Source organism: Hirundo rustica, chromosome 5 (assembly GCF_015227805.2).
Source record: "Hirundo rustica isolate bHirRus1 chromosome 5, bHirRus1.pri.v3, whole genome shotgun sequence".
In the NCBI taxonomy this organism is placed as follows: Eukaryota; Metazoa; Chordata; class Aves; order Passeriformes; family Hirundinidae; genus Hirundo; species Hirundo rustica.
Window position 1 is genome coordinate 38632502 of NC_053454.1, and position 12752 is coordinate 38645253.

A 12752-nucleotide genomic window follows, 5' to 3' on the forward strand; every position below is an offset into this window, starting at 1 on the left:
GGCGCTGTATTTTGACTAACAAACTATCTGACTCCTGTTCTCTAAAAATTCTGATGCTGTGGGCATTTAAGCACCTAAGAACACTTGCAAAATGTCAATCAATTAAAATAATTTTTAGGAGGAAACAATATCTTACAGGAGATCCTATGGATATAACACGGAAATTTGTTACAAAACTGGGTCAAATTTATTTTGCATCAGTATTTTACCTGTAATTTGTGTAGACAAAATAGTAAGCAAATGTTATATGCACAACTCTGTTGTGTTTCAGTTAATTGGCAGAAGGATTTATGTCTTCTAGACAACAAGGAAAATATTGGTCCTAGAAAAGTTAATGTGAGTTTGATTATGTACTTGCAGAGTCAGGGCTTTATCAAAACAAAAACGGATTGTTGTATATAGGCTGATTTCCCCAAATCCATTCACCATCTCACTTTTATAACTTTATTTTGACTAGTAATGAATAAATTATATGGAAAAATGCTTTTATAGGGAAGAAATTTAAAAGTTCTGATTTGGAGCAAATTTATTTGATGGGGAGATAAGATACAGGTTTTAAAATACTGCCTTCTCTCTAACAAAAGTTGTCAACTCCCCAATGACAAACTGCTGCCTGAGACCTTAATGAACTTTACTGTCAGCAAAATAGCTGTTGTTTTGAGAAGAACTGGGAGGGAAAAACATAGTAAAAACTCATTTGTTTTAGTTATTTTTTTCAGAACAATTTATTTTAGAAGTAACTAAGGTTTTGTCAAGTATTTTTTTCTGTATTGCCTAGGTATGGGCTTGTGGTGATCTAAAAATTGCAATGAGGGCAAATTTTAAAGCTTATTAAGAATTAACACTTCTGTATATAAAAAGTAGGAAATGCATTAGAATGAGTAACACTTATAGGAAGAGTGGGATTTTAAAAGTATCTCTGCATTTAAAGCAGCAAGAGTATTTTAAACATCTCTGGAATCTGTAGCATTTATAAGATCTATTTATTAGCTGCCACAAGTATAACACTTCTAAGAATGGATAAAACCATTTAAACATTTTCCAGGACTCCTGAGACCGAGATGTGTGCTTTGCATGTATATGTAAAGCATAAATGTGAATGTGTGTGAGTGTGGAGGAGGGAACAATTTTCCCTTCTTCCTCTCAAGAGAATGCCTGAAATTTAATTGAGGTAAAATAAATGTTCTTATCAGAAGGCACAATGGACCTTCCCAGTTGTTTGTGGCAGAGTTCAGAAGCCCTCCCCATGGCTTGCTCTACCTTCCCCCACTTCAGATATTAACCTGGACATCATGCCTTCCAAACATTAAATGAGCTGTGCGATGTTTTATTACATTTCTCATGTGGCTGAGCTTAGTGTGGCTTTTAAGTGTTCCTCGGTATGCCGTGCTTACGCAAGTTATTTTCTGCTGTGGATTGTTGATGCTGCCGCAGCAGATAGAGTGATGTGCCTTGAATTCCAATGAGGAGAAGGCGTTGGTTTATTTGGGTTTTTTGAGTACAGAGTGAGTATCTTGAAAAGATTTGTAACTCAGATTTTTCTCTATTTCAGGCTTAAAACATTAGAAATAAGGGGTTTTTAAGTGCTGCTGGGAAATAATTCTATGTCTTTAGAAAGTAAAGTAATTTAAAATGTCATTATTTGTAAAGTATGCTAGTTACGAAAATCTCTTTTAGCTAGTGACTTATATTATGTTCAGTGTGGATCTCAACAAAGAAAAGCTAGTTTTTATGAAACTGATATTCATGAAAAGGAGCAAAAGCAATGGGTATATAGTTTACTGTCATGAATTTGAATTGTAACTAAATTAGACTTGCTTTCTTTGTACTAAATTATTTCTGATCTTGTTCTGACAATTAGGGAAAATTTATAAGCAATGAGGTGGGTAATTGAAGTGATGTGTATATTTTCTCAAACTCCTTTAGGGGATTAAAACCTTTCAGTGTGTTCTATCCATCTGCTTATTTAGTGCTTGTATTATTGGAAGCAATCCTTTCCTCTTCCAGCAGTGATGCTTAGATCCCTAGTTCTTAAGGGTTGTGTATGAAACAGATTTTAAGGGATCCAGCTCTGATTAGAACAGTTAGCCTGTTAACGTCCTATGTATTTACAGTGGATTATTTGAAGGGAAGCAGGGGTTAAGTCAGCAGGTCTCTTGGCTTCCCCAGGGGTTAACCTGGCAGCCTGTTTGGCACACACAGGAGGGCTGACAGGTAGCAGGATTTGTCTAAGCAGTGTGCATGAGAGCCAACAAGGAAAACTGAATGCTCTGGATTAGTTTTGGATTATGTTGTCAGAGTGAAGCCTGATGGACAAACTGCAGAGGAATAAAATGCAATCTGTTTGGGGAAAGAGACAGCATGCATAGCTTTCATTTTTCAGGAAATGACAAGAAAAATCATTAATAATTTGTAAATCCATGTCCATTAAGTTTTCTCTTTGTTATCCCAAGACAGTCTTTTTAACATGATTTTGCCACTGTTCTATATCTGTTTTCTCTTGTGACAGATGACACAATAAATATAAAATTGCAATGGTATAGTATAAACCAAAGAGAAAATTATCTAGAAATCATAGCACTTGGAATTGCTTAATGTGGAATATCGGGGGTGGGGAGAGATCTTGTTTTTTCTCAGTCTTTTTGTGCTGAAGGATAAAATCGAATATAATTTACATATTTTCCTATGCTATGGTTTCCTTACTGTGACCATAATTCACTACAAAATATTGGAAGCAGCATTCCATTTTATTTCCTCTGTTAAAAAAAAAATCAAATTACCGATATTACTAACACAGTAGATTACCTGTTTTTCTTCATCTGGCTAGTCCATTCTTTTACTGCTCAAGTACTTTAAGTACCTAATATCATAGAGGAGAGTGACAACATTTATAAAACAACAAAACCCAAATTATTTTTCCACACTAGAATTCCATCATTTTTCATTAAGGTAGTGTTTGCCCTTGCAAGTGTCACTTAGTTCGTTAAAAATTAGTTCTTTGGCAATGGAATAGTTCTTGTCAATGAACTTCAGTCAGATTTGATTTTCAGAAGGTTATTTGGGGGGGGGATGGGGGTGGGATTTTCTGCAATTCCTCTTTTACAATAAGAAAAAAGAAGACTCCAAAAGAAAACTAGCAAATAGCACTTGAGGACCTAATAGAGTCAGAGAAAGACTATAAGTGTATTGCAGACTTACTCTTTGTTAGTCAAGTATACAGAGTTGTTCAGTTTTTTTGCATAGTGTATTTATTTTTTACTAAAGTGACAAAAGCATTTTATGTTATCCTTAATATAAGAATAAGTGGTTCATCAGTTGCAACTGTTTGGATTATGCTCTGGCTGAGGAGTTAATAGAATAAAACGTGCTCATAAATGTATTAATACTAGAATATTAATATTACTGCAAAATCACTTTTATTCATATGACTTTTTTCTTCTGCTGATGTATTATCCAAATCGATGCATTGGTTTAGAAAAAATGGTTTGTGAATTTACCTTGGTCTATTTATATCTCCATGCAGATTTTGTGGCAATTCAGTATATTAAATGTGAAGTCAGATTCATTTTTGATGAGCATATGGAATGTGCATTAAGTTTCTGTCTCCTAATTAGTGATGTAAGAAAGATTTTGATGTTAGCGTTTCCAGATGCATTATATTTTGCTAAAATGTGTTCTATATATGAAAGCAGTCTTATTAGCTGTTTCATTTACTCAGTTCTTGAAAAGTAGGAAAATAATACCCTGCTGTAGATGATTTTTACTTTTCACTGTAGAATTTGCTTTTTGTTATTAAGTCAGCTTTGGCTAAAAGTAATGTATTTTCCCTTCCTGCACTGAAGTCATCTGCATACATGACATCACAGAGTCTCCATTAAATTATAAAATGTAAATTTCATAGGAAGTTGTTCTGATTAAAATGAATACAGTTGTTGTTTTTTGCAAGCTAAATTATAATTTCCAGTTGGCTGGTAGCAGCCTTGTTTAATAAGGGAAAAATAGAGGAATATTTTTGGGTTCACAGTGAAACCTTTGTAGAAAATTTCTGGAGACTACCTCTTGGCTGAAGGAATGGGAAAGGAGGAACTTCTTTGCATTGGCTCCCATACTGCAGTGTTATCCCCTTGGTTTAAAATAGCACAGTGGATGTTGTAACAGAATATCACTGTTTTAATAGTAGATGTTACGTAAGTGTGTGTGCATAGGTACATTAGCCTATCCATAAAATAATCTCAGGGTATTTATCTTCCATATACACCTTTCCAAGTATTAGTTGGCTAGCTGGGAGTCTGAGTAAGCAAGTGGTAAAAATACCTCTATAAAGTAAAATGTTTATGCAAACTCATGCTGGGTCCTTCCACCTCCTATATGCTGTTGGCTGACTCTCTAGGTCTTTAGAATTGCTTCCTTAATAGGAAACAACAGCACAGAGCAGAATTTAGGTTGGATTAATTTGGGCCATATTGCATGTCAAATTTCAACCCATTAAATATTCTTTTAATATTAAGCATGCACTTCATTGCTTGTCTGGCTCAGCGTGGCTGGATTTGGTCCTGGAAGCAATGTTGTGGCTGTATTTTGTTCTGAATGGATAAAAGTCTTGTAGAATCCATGTAATCTCTCTGGGTTTATCTTTGCCCTTGAAAATAGTATTACATAGAAGTTTTAGAGATTGAAAAATATGCTTCCGTATTTTTATTCTGGAAAATTTAAATTATTTAATTTTACGTAATTGTCTGTGCTTATAACCAATCAAACTTTTCAAAAGTATAGTATCGTATTTCCACCTATAAAGTTTTAATCCAGATGAAAGTTTTAGTGGCATTGCAAACTTTTGTTCTAGTTATGACTCTTCATCAAGAAGGCTTCTGCAAATGCTTATTAACTATTTTGAGATGACCAAATGCTAATATTGGGATGGCTGTGTCATTTTGTTTGTTTTACCATAAAGATAAAAGTGTCTTGGGGAGAGTGCTAGAGTGGCAAAGAATGTGTTTAAAAGGAAAGAAAATTGTAGATGGCTTGCTTTTTAACCAGTTGTCCCCAATAAAGCACTTGAATTTCTTGCCTCCTTTTTCCCCAAGTAGTGCAAGTTCAAATTTTTTTTAAATGTATGTTTATATTTATTTATTACTGTTTTAATGTTTAAGTTTGTTTATATACAAAAAAGCTAAGATAATTCACTTGTTTATTATTCTGTTTCTTTGGACACTCAAAATATCCATCTTCACTTTCTGAAGTATTTGAACTAGTGAACATGCCTGTGACATTTGTCATGCTGCATGTTTCAAAAATAGCTTACAAACCTCTCCATAATCTGTAGCTGTCAAGAGGTTATTTCATTTACTGCCAAAGTAGAGTGAAAACTCAACAAATGTGCAGGTTAATTGGGACCAAATATCAAAGAAAACTGCAGAAATATCTCTCTATATATAGATATATAGGTATATAGATATATAGATATAAACTTGTAGAAGAATTTCATTAGTAGCTGCTCACAATAATGTAAAGCAACATCTAATTGTGAATGATAGTCAAGACCAGTAGCAGTTTACTGAGAAAAGACATAATTTTTCACTAGCACAGCATTTTTGCAGTATATTTTAAATTAATCAGCAAAGAATACTACCTAAGTGATGGCCACCAGGAACTGCACGTTGCTGCAGTTCGTCCTTCCTGAAGACAGGTCTGTTCTAGGCTTGTATAAAATCTAATGTGTGGGAAACACATTAGATTTTGCTATGGCTGCAAATCATCATTCCATGGGAATCCAAACAAGAGAAATACTGTTAATTCTGTTACTCAGCTTCTAAGCCTGTCCACTTTGTCCATACTGTCTGACCAAACTTGGGTTAGTAATTTCTTCCTTTGTCATGAATTTATGGGAAGGGACAGAGTACAGTAAAAAACTTCAGAATACTTCTCTTTGTGACATTAGTAATAGCAGCTTTAGGAAAGCTTTAATATCCCGTTCCTTTTTCATATGGGAGAAGTTAGACAATAACACATAGAAATAACAGAAATAATAAATTATCAAGGAGTATGCAGTTCTAATGGAAATAAATTCTTTAAAGTATTGCATATATCTTCCTGTTCTAGGGGAATAAAAGTCTGTATGACTTATTTTTTTAGGTGTACACACAAGAACTCACCTTCCAAGCTACTGAAAAATATGACCACAATATTGTTAGCTTTCCTGTAACATGTAGTGGTGCAAGGACTAAGTAAAACACCTGTTTTCCTTTAGCTGATTAGTTGTATATTGCATTTTAGGCTGCTATATTCATCCTTGATTTTGTGAGGTTTAAATTCATTGTTGGTTCCAAATCTCACCTCAAAAGGACATCTCCCAGCATTCAGTTCACATTGTCTGTAAGTCGGTGTCCTGCTGGCTACTGGGATGTCCCTTCAGGCAATTTTTAGGCATAAGAACTACAACTATAGTCCTATTCTGCTGTGGTGCATGTTGCATGCAAAGGCTCTTTTTATCTCTACTTTCATATCATAAATAGGTTGATCAAATATTCTGGTTTTCCTAGCAATCTGGGCTGGTAATTCAGGGACTGTTCTCTGGATGTGATTTTTGTCTGGGTTATTGTTATTGCGGATGTTGACTTTTAAGATCTAGTTGCACCAGCAGTACTGCAGCAAGAGCTGATGCAGTACTTCCCAGGGCTTGGTAAGGAGAGGAGCCTACATGAGCGGACAAGAGCTGTGCACTCACACATGAAGCAATGCAAAGTGTCCCCTCTTGTGCTCTCCCTATTAGGTTCCATGGCCTGCTGAGAGATGAGTTTTCAGCACATCCGCTACAGCCTTGAGCTCCTTTTCTTATAAATTTATTTTAAATCTGACTTCCCAAGCAAAAGCCAGAGATACTTCCTCAACAGCCACCTCAGAGCTGGGTAGTCTCAGAACTAGTGCTGAGAACCATAGAAGAAACGGAAGAGCATTTTTTGTGTTTTTGATGCCAGCAAAGGTTCTGAGTCCCAGGTCTGGGAAAAATCACAGTCCTAAGGATGGTGCAAGCTGAAAAGAGCTCAACTTTGAGGCTCCAGTGCTTTCTAAGGTGGCAAGTGAGAGATAGCACAGTTTTATCCATGAAAAGAGCAGATATGAAATTGTAGGGAGACAAAAATAGCATGAGCTAAAAAAACAACTTATTACAGAAGTGATAGAGAGAGATCTCTCTCGTTTCTTGTTTTCCTTTCACTGTATTCTTTGAAAAGAGAAAAATGATCACCAAAATTCTTTTCACAAGGTCAATTTTTTTTTCCAACTCAGCTCAGAAAAAAACCCTTTAGAATAAAATTTTGAAATATCACTTGAAAACGTGTTGCAGGAAAGAGGTCTTCATTGTTCACATACAAATTGATGCTGCAAGGCTCCTTTGGGCTACAACTGGAAGTTCTTTTCTTGTTTTGATTTTTCCTTTGAATTTCAAGTCTTAAATCTCACATATTTCCCCAAGCATTTTCATCTTTATTATCTTCTTCCTGATACTGAATCCATAATGTGCTTCCTTCCAATCTCTGCCTCTAAACATAAAGACACAGTATATATTTAGTTTATAGGAGTTTGCGAGTTGTAAGGGTGTATGGATGATACATCTCTACTTTCACCCTTAGCCTTGTGCTGTTTCTCAGTATATGCAGACCTGGGAGATACTGAGAGAGATCAGTGTTTCATTAGTAGCCTTTTTATACATATAGGAGTCTTCCTACATTTACAGGTCACCCAAACTCTACTTAAGCAGTGACATCCAGTACACAGGTTTAGGAGGGCTTGCAGGGTTAATTCTGTCATTACTGTGTTGACATGAGGCATGTTACAGCTTTCAGCTGAAAATGTTACTTGTAATCTTTTAATCCCAAATTAGGTCAACATTTTATCAAGTTAATCTAACATGAAGATTAATTAGGCTAGTTAACACACGCACAGAGGTTATTTGTTTTGAGTCTACATTTAATCAAGGAGTTAGTCCTTAATACAATAGACAGTCTCTCCCCTGCCCCCTAACCTGAGCTACAGCTCATTCCATCACTTTGATATCATGCACAGTTTAGGACATAAAATTAGGAAAAAGAAAAATTGGATTTCTTATTCACTCCACCTACAATCCTCTGTAGTATGAGAGAGATGGATTTTCAAAAATTATAATGTTTTGCAAAGCTAAATCCATCATGGATGGGGTTTTTTCAGAAAAAAATGCCATTAATATTAGAATGTTCTGAAATTTGTTTTTCCGTAACTCCATAGCATTCTGAGATAATTCTTCATCTAAGAATTATCAGCATTTGAAATACAGAAGATGTATGATGTTTTCTAAAGCAAGATTGATGCTACCATTAAATCCTTAAGGTTACAAAATGCAGAATGGTGGAAAAAAGAAAGTTAAGATAAATGTGCCAGGCAAAATAGAAATTTTATCAAGAGAGTTTCTTGGGTCTGCATTGGAGTTTCTCTCAAAATCAGACTATCTCAACAGCTAAAACCATGTCTTCTAGCACACTCACACCTGAGACATAAGAACCCTGGTTTGGAGTACAACTACTGTTTTGCAGTAGATTTTTGACTCAGTCTCTCAGTCTCAGGTAAATTTTAGTAAACAGCAGAGAACTAAAAACTACAAGAAAAAGGATCTTTGTCCATTTTCTAAAGTATTTACCATTCCTAAAATTGTTTCCCACCACCTTTCAGTTTTGTGAAACTCTACAGCTAAGAAAAACTGTCCTTGACAGTAGTAAAAGTAGTGTTTTCCCTAGGGCAGGATGTCTTTTAATAATAAATTTTATTTCTACTAGGAGCCTTGAAATTACCTGCTGCATTCATGCAGTCTTTTTTTTTTTCAAGCAAACTTGTTGCTTTTGTGGTCTTTTTAAAAGTAAGAACAATGACATAAGCAGAATTGAATAAAGAACTTGGCCCTCTTTCTTTCTTTCACATTTACATGCCATATGTCTTCTTATATCCCTTATTATATCCTTTATAAATTTATCTCTTAGTACAGTTACTCTCAAATTAAATATCAAAAAGGAGTAAAGAGAAGGCAGTTTGTACAGAGGGAGGTGGCATAAATCTGCTAACAGGGGTCATTAGACCGGACAAATGCCTTTCTCCCCTGAGTTTCCTAGATAAGGAGAACCTATCTAGTAGTTAAAAATTCCAAGAGTCATTCTGGATAGCATTACCGACCCCCCTGGGTGTTGCTGCAGAGTTCATGCCCTGTTTCATCAAATACTCAGTGACATTCACCAGGGGCCATGCTAATTATAGGGATTTAGCAGACAATGTCCAAGAACATTTCATCACAAAATAGCATGTCTTTGTCTACAAGTTTTGGTTTGTTGATGTGCTAAGTTAGCAAAAAACTGGAGGTAAAATGATTCTGCACTTCGTTAGTGTATCTTTATGGCAACATTAATCAACATATTGAAATGTTAAGGTACAATCTCCCCTGCGTTTAGTGCCAGCAATACACTGCTGTTTTGCAATTACATGGAGGAGAAGGGATCAAGGTAGCTTAAAAATTCATGGATTATACATTAGTTCAATGTCTTCTAACCCAATTGTTTTAATGAGCTACATGGCTGATTCACTATAAAACATTTGTCTTTTACTTATGCCAGACCACTCACTTCAGTACTCTCTCGACTGAAATCAGGTGGGAGGGGGGTTATAAAATAAGGGATGCAAACCAAGCTTCCATTTTGCTTCACTGCAAGTTGAATTGCTGATTGATTCTCAGAGAGCAAAGCTTGTGATCACCAAGTGAAGTCCCTTACTCGAGGCTAAGTGCAGAAAGACATAAGCAAAGGAACAAATTAGCTTTACTTAGTGCAAGGCATAGGCCTTCGTTGTACAATACACAGGGGCAGGGTCTCTCAGAAAGCTGTAAAACAGCCAGCTTCTGAACAGCCTACTCTACTCACCGCAAAAGGCTGTGAAGAAAAATACATTTTGTAACTCTCCCAGCAGAGAGGGGCTTAGTCCCAGAGGTCACGTTGCCGTTGTCACTGAAAGCCTCTCTGGGATGTAGGTAAATGACTCACTTGCAAAATGGTGGTCGTGATGGTGTGGTGTCTTCAGTGTTTGGGTCCCACTCTGGCCAGTCTTTGCAGCACAGTCCATATCCATATTTTAACTCTATTTTTGAAAGGGAAAAATTCCAGCAGAATATATTTATTGTCCCATTCACAGCCGCTTATGGGGTTTTGCCCTGTACTATGCAGGTAGCTGGTGGACAGGAGGGTCACACCAATACCACTCTGATTCTAAGTATACCCCAAGTGGGGTGTTTTGTAGAAAAGATGTATCAAAATTTATTTCTTCATCAGATCCATAAGGGGATTTATGGAAGAGAGTTTATTTACATAATCTGAAGGATTCTAGGGATTGTACAAAATCTAATCTAATTTCCTGTTTCCTGTATACCACATAGTTTTTACATACTGCACTTAGTTTTTATATCGTGGAATAACTTTAGCAGTCAACATGTCTCTCTGGCACATATATTTCTATGTATATGTTAAAGTGCATTAAAGTTTATTCATCAATTTATAGAACTTATTATTGGTTTATTAAGCATTTATGGATGGAGGTGTCCTGTCAGTCAGGATGGACTCAGTTGCAGAGGCATAGTACAGTACAGACATTATAAAATGACTTTTCCTGCCTTTTAATGGCAGCAGCAATCACAAGTAATTACTTGGTTAATAAAAATTTTGGAATGGACTTCGGTGTTCTTTAAGATATAAAATTAGTGCACAAAATTAGCTTCTATATAAATGTATGGATGTTCAAGTCTACCAGAAATTAACTCAGCCACCTACCAATCACCTTGGGAGAATAACTTCAGGCTGGCAAAAATCCACCCAATATATTAATGATGATGCAAATAGTAAAGATAAATAGGAACAAATTATGAAACAGAAGAATTTGAATTAACAAATAGCTAGTGAGACACAGCCACAAAACCTGGTGTACAGCACAGAAATCACCTCTCTTTGAATTTCAGGAATGTTTGATTTTGCTAGTAGTTGTCTCGATCAGGCAGATATTGCTGTTTCCTCCTACTCCCCCCACCATGCTTCTCTTTCTTCACTTTTCTTTCTTCTGTTTTTGACATTGTTTCTGCACTGAGGTTCATCTCATTTGCCTATTTATTCTTTTCTGAGAGAGTGGTTTGTAAGAGACATTTATTTCATGCTCTATGTTGTAGCATTGGTTTGCAGAGCTACAAGGGCACAGGCAACACTGATCTCAGAGATATGACTCTGCACGGGGGTGCACAAAGGGTTTCAAGCCATTGTGACACTTCCTGTATCCATTTCACCTTCCCTAAAGGGTTCTAGTGAGAAGAGTCTGTATGTCCTCTCATTCTCCAAAGCAAAGAACCTGTTGTTCTTACATGGGAAGATATAAAAGTAGTAAAGGATTTGGTAGTGGAGGGAAGGAGATCTTCTGGAGCCAGCTCTCATCCTGCTACATTCACACAGGATATAACAGCTTTTTATTTACTTTGTCCATTTTATGGTGCCTGACACATGTAAGTTTGAGTAACGTAACCATATAGTTTTTGTAAGTATCTTCTACGTTTTTATCCTTTTGTTTAGATACTTGGAAATAGGAGATAGTTCCATGACAATTGAACTCTGCATTGCATTTATTTCTCTAGCCTCCTTTTAAAAAATCTCCTTGAAATGTCCTATTAGTACAATTTCTTTTCTTTTTAACTGTGGGGGAAAGGCAGAACACTTCTAGTTCGCTCACCGAAAGCTGTCAAATAAATGCATCGGCAGACATGTTCATGTTTAATAGCTCCATGAAGTGCTACTGACAATTCTAATCATGTAAGTTTTTGCAGATATGCTCAAACCCAGACTATGCAAGGTGAGGTCAAATAATCACACCGGTTCCACTTTCCAAAGTTTGTTGTTGTTTGGGATTTGGTTGGCGTTTTTGTTTTGTTTGGGGGTTTTTCATTTTTGATTTTGTGTGGGTTTGGGTTTGTTTTGGTTTTTGGTTTTTTGTTTTTTTTTAATTAAAAACCTCCTAATAAGCGTATATGGAGATGTAAGAGCTTATTACAGTTTATTGTGATTTTTTGTTTTTTAATGCAAAAGACCATGCAGTGAAAATGATAATAGTCCCTGGGGGCTGGAAATGATTTCTAAATTATGGTGCTGAGAAGTCATTGCTTAAGTTAATAAATAAGAGAATGGTTTGAAGACATACAAATTTACATTGTTTGTATTTCCTCCTAAAATATTTCATTATTGTTGTCTACAGAGAGCAGAGACTTTGATCAGTTTTTAAGTCACTATTTTCCTCTGGTGAGAAATGAACATTGTATATAATGTTTTCTTCCTGAACATGATCCTAAAGAGAACACTCATCTTGTTTTTGAGAGCGTCCTATGGAGGCTGCACTCAGTTATACTCTAGTACAAATATCCTGGCACACAGAACCCTGTGTAAAGTGAATGTATACAGCTTTATGAATGGGATTTTTCTAAAACCTTCTGAAGTTAAAAGGAATGCAAAACACATATTTAAATAAACAAGGGGAGGAAAAATAATAATTTAAAAAAAAAAAAAAAAAGGATAATCTCCAAAGCCTTTTTCCTGTGGGTATTTGTAAAGTTTAGAACCATTTCAAATGCTCACTCACCTATAGGATATAGATTTCTTTTTTCCAAACTAACTTATTGCTTCAGTATATGTGTGCTTAATGGGCTTCCGTGACATGAA

At 35.7% G+C, this 12752-nt stretch overlaps 1 protein-coding gene across 1 annotated transcript in view; it reads left to right on the forward strand.

The window, feature by feature from the left end:
• The first annotated feature begins 1469 nt into the window (after positions 1–1469).
• The window catches only part of FAM241A (family with sequence similarity 241 member A), a 168682-nt gene continuing 157399 nt past the window's right edge, over positions 1470–12752 (forward strand). The window contains exon 1 of the mRNA XM_058420814.1: positions 1470–1505. The gene's annotated coding sequence lies outside the window, so the exon portion shown is untranslated. The remainder of the gene's footprint in view (positions 1506–12752) is intronic.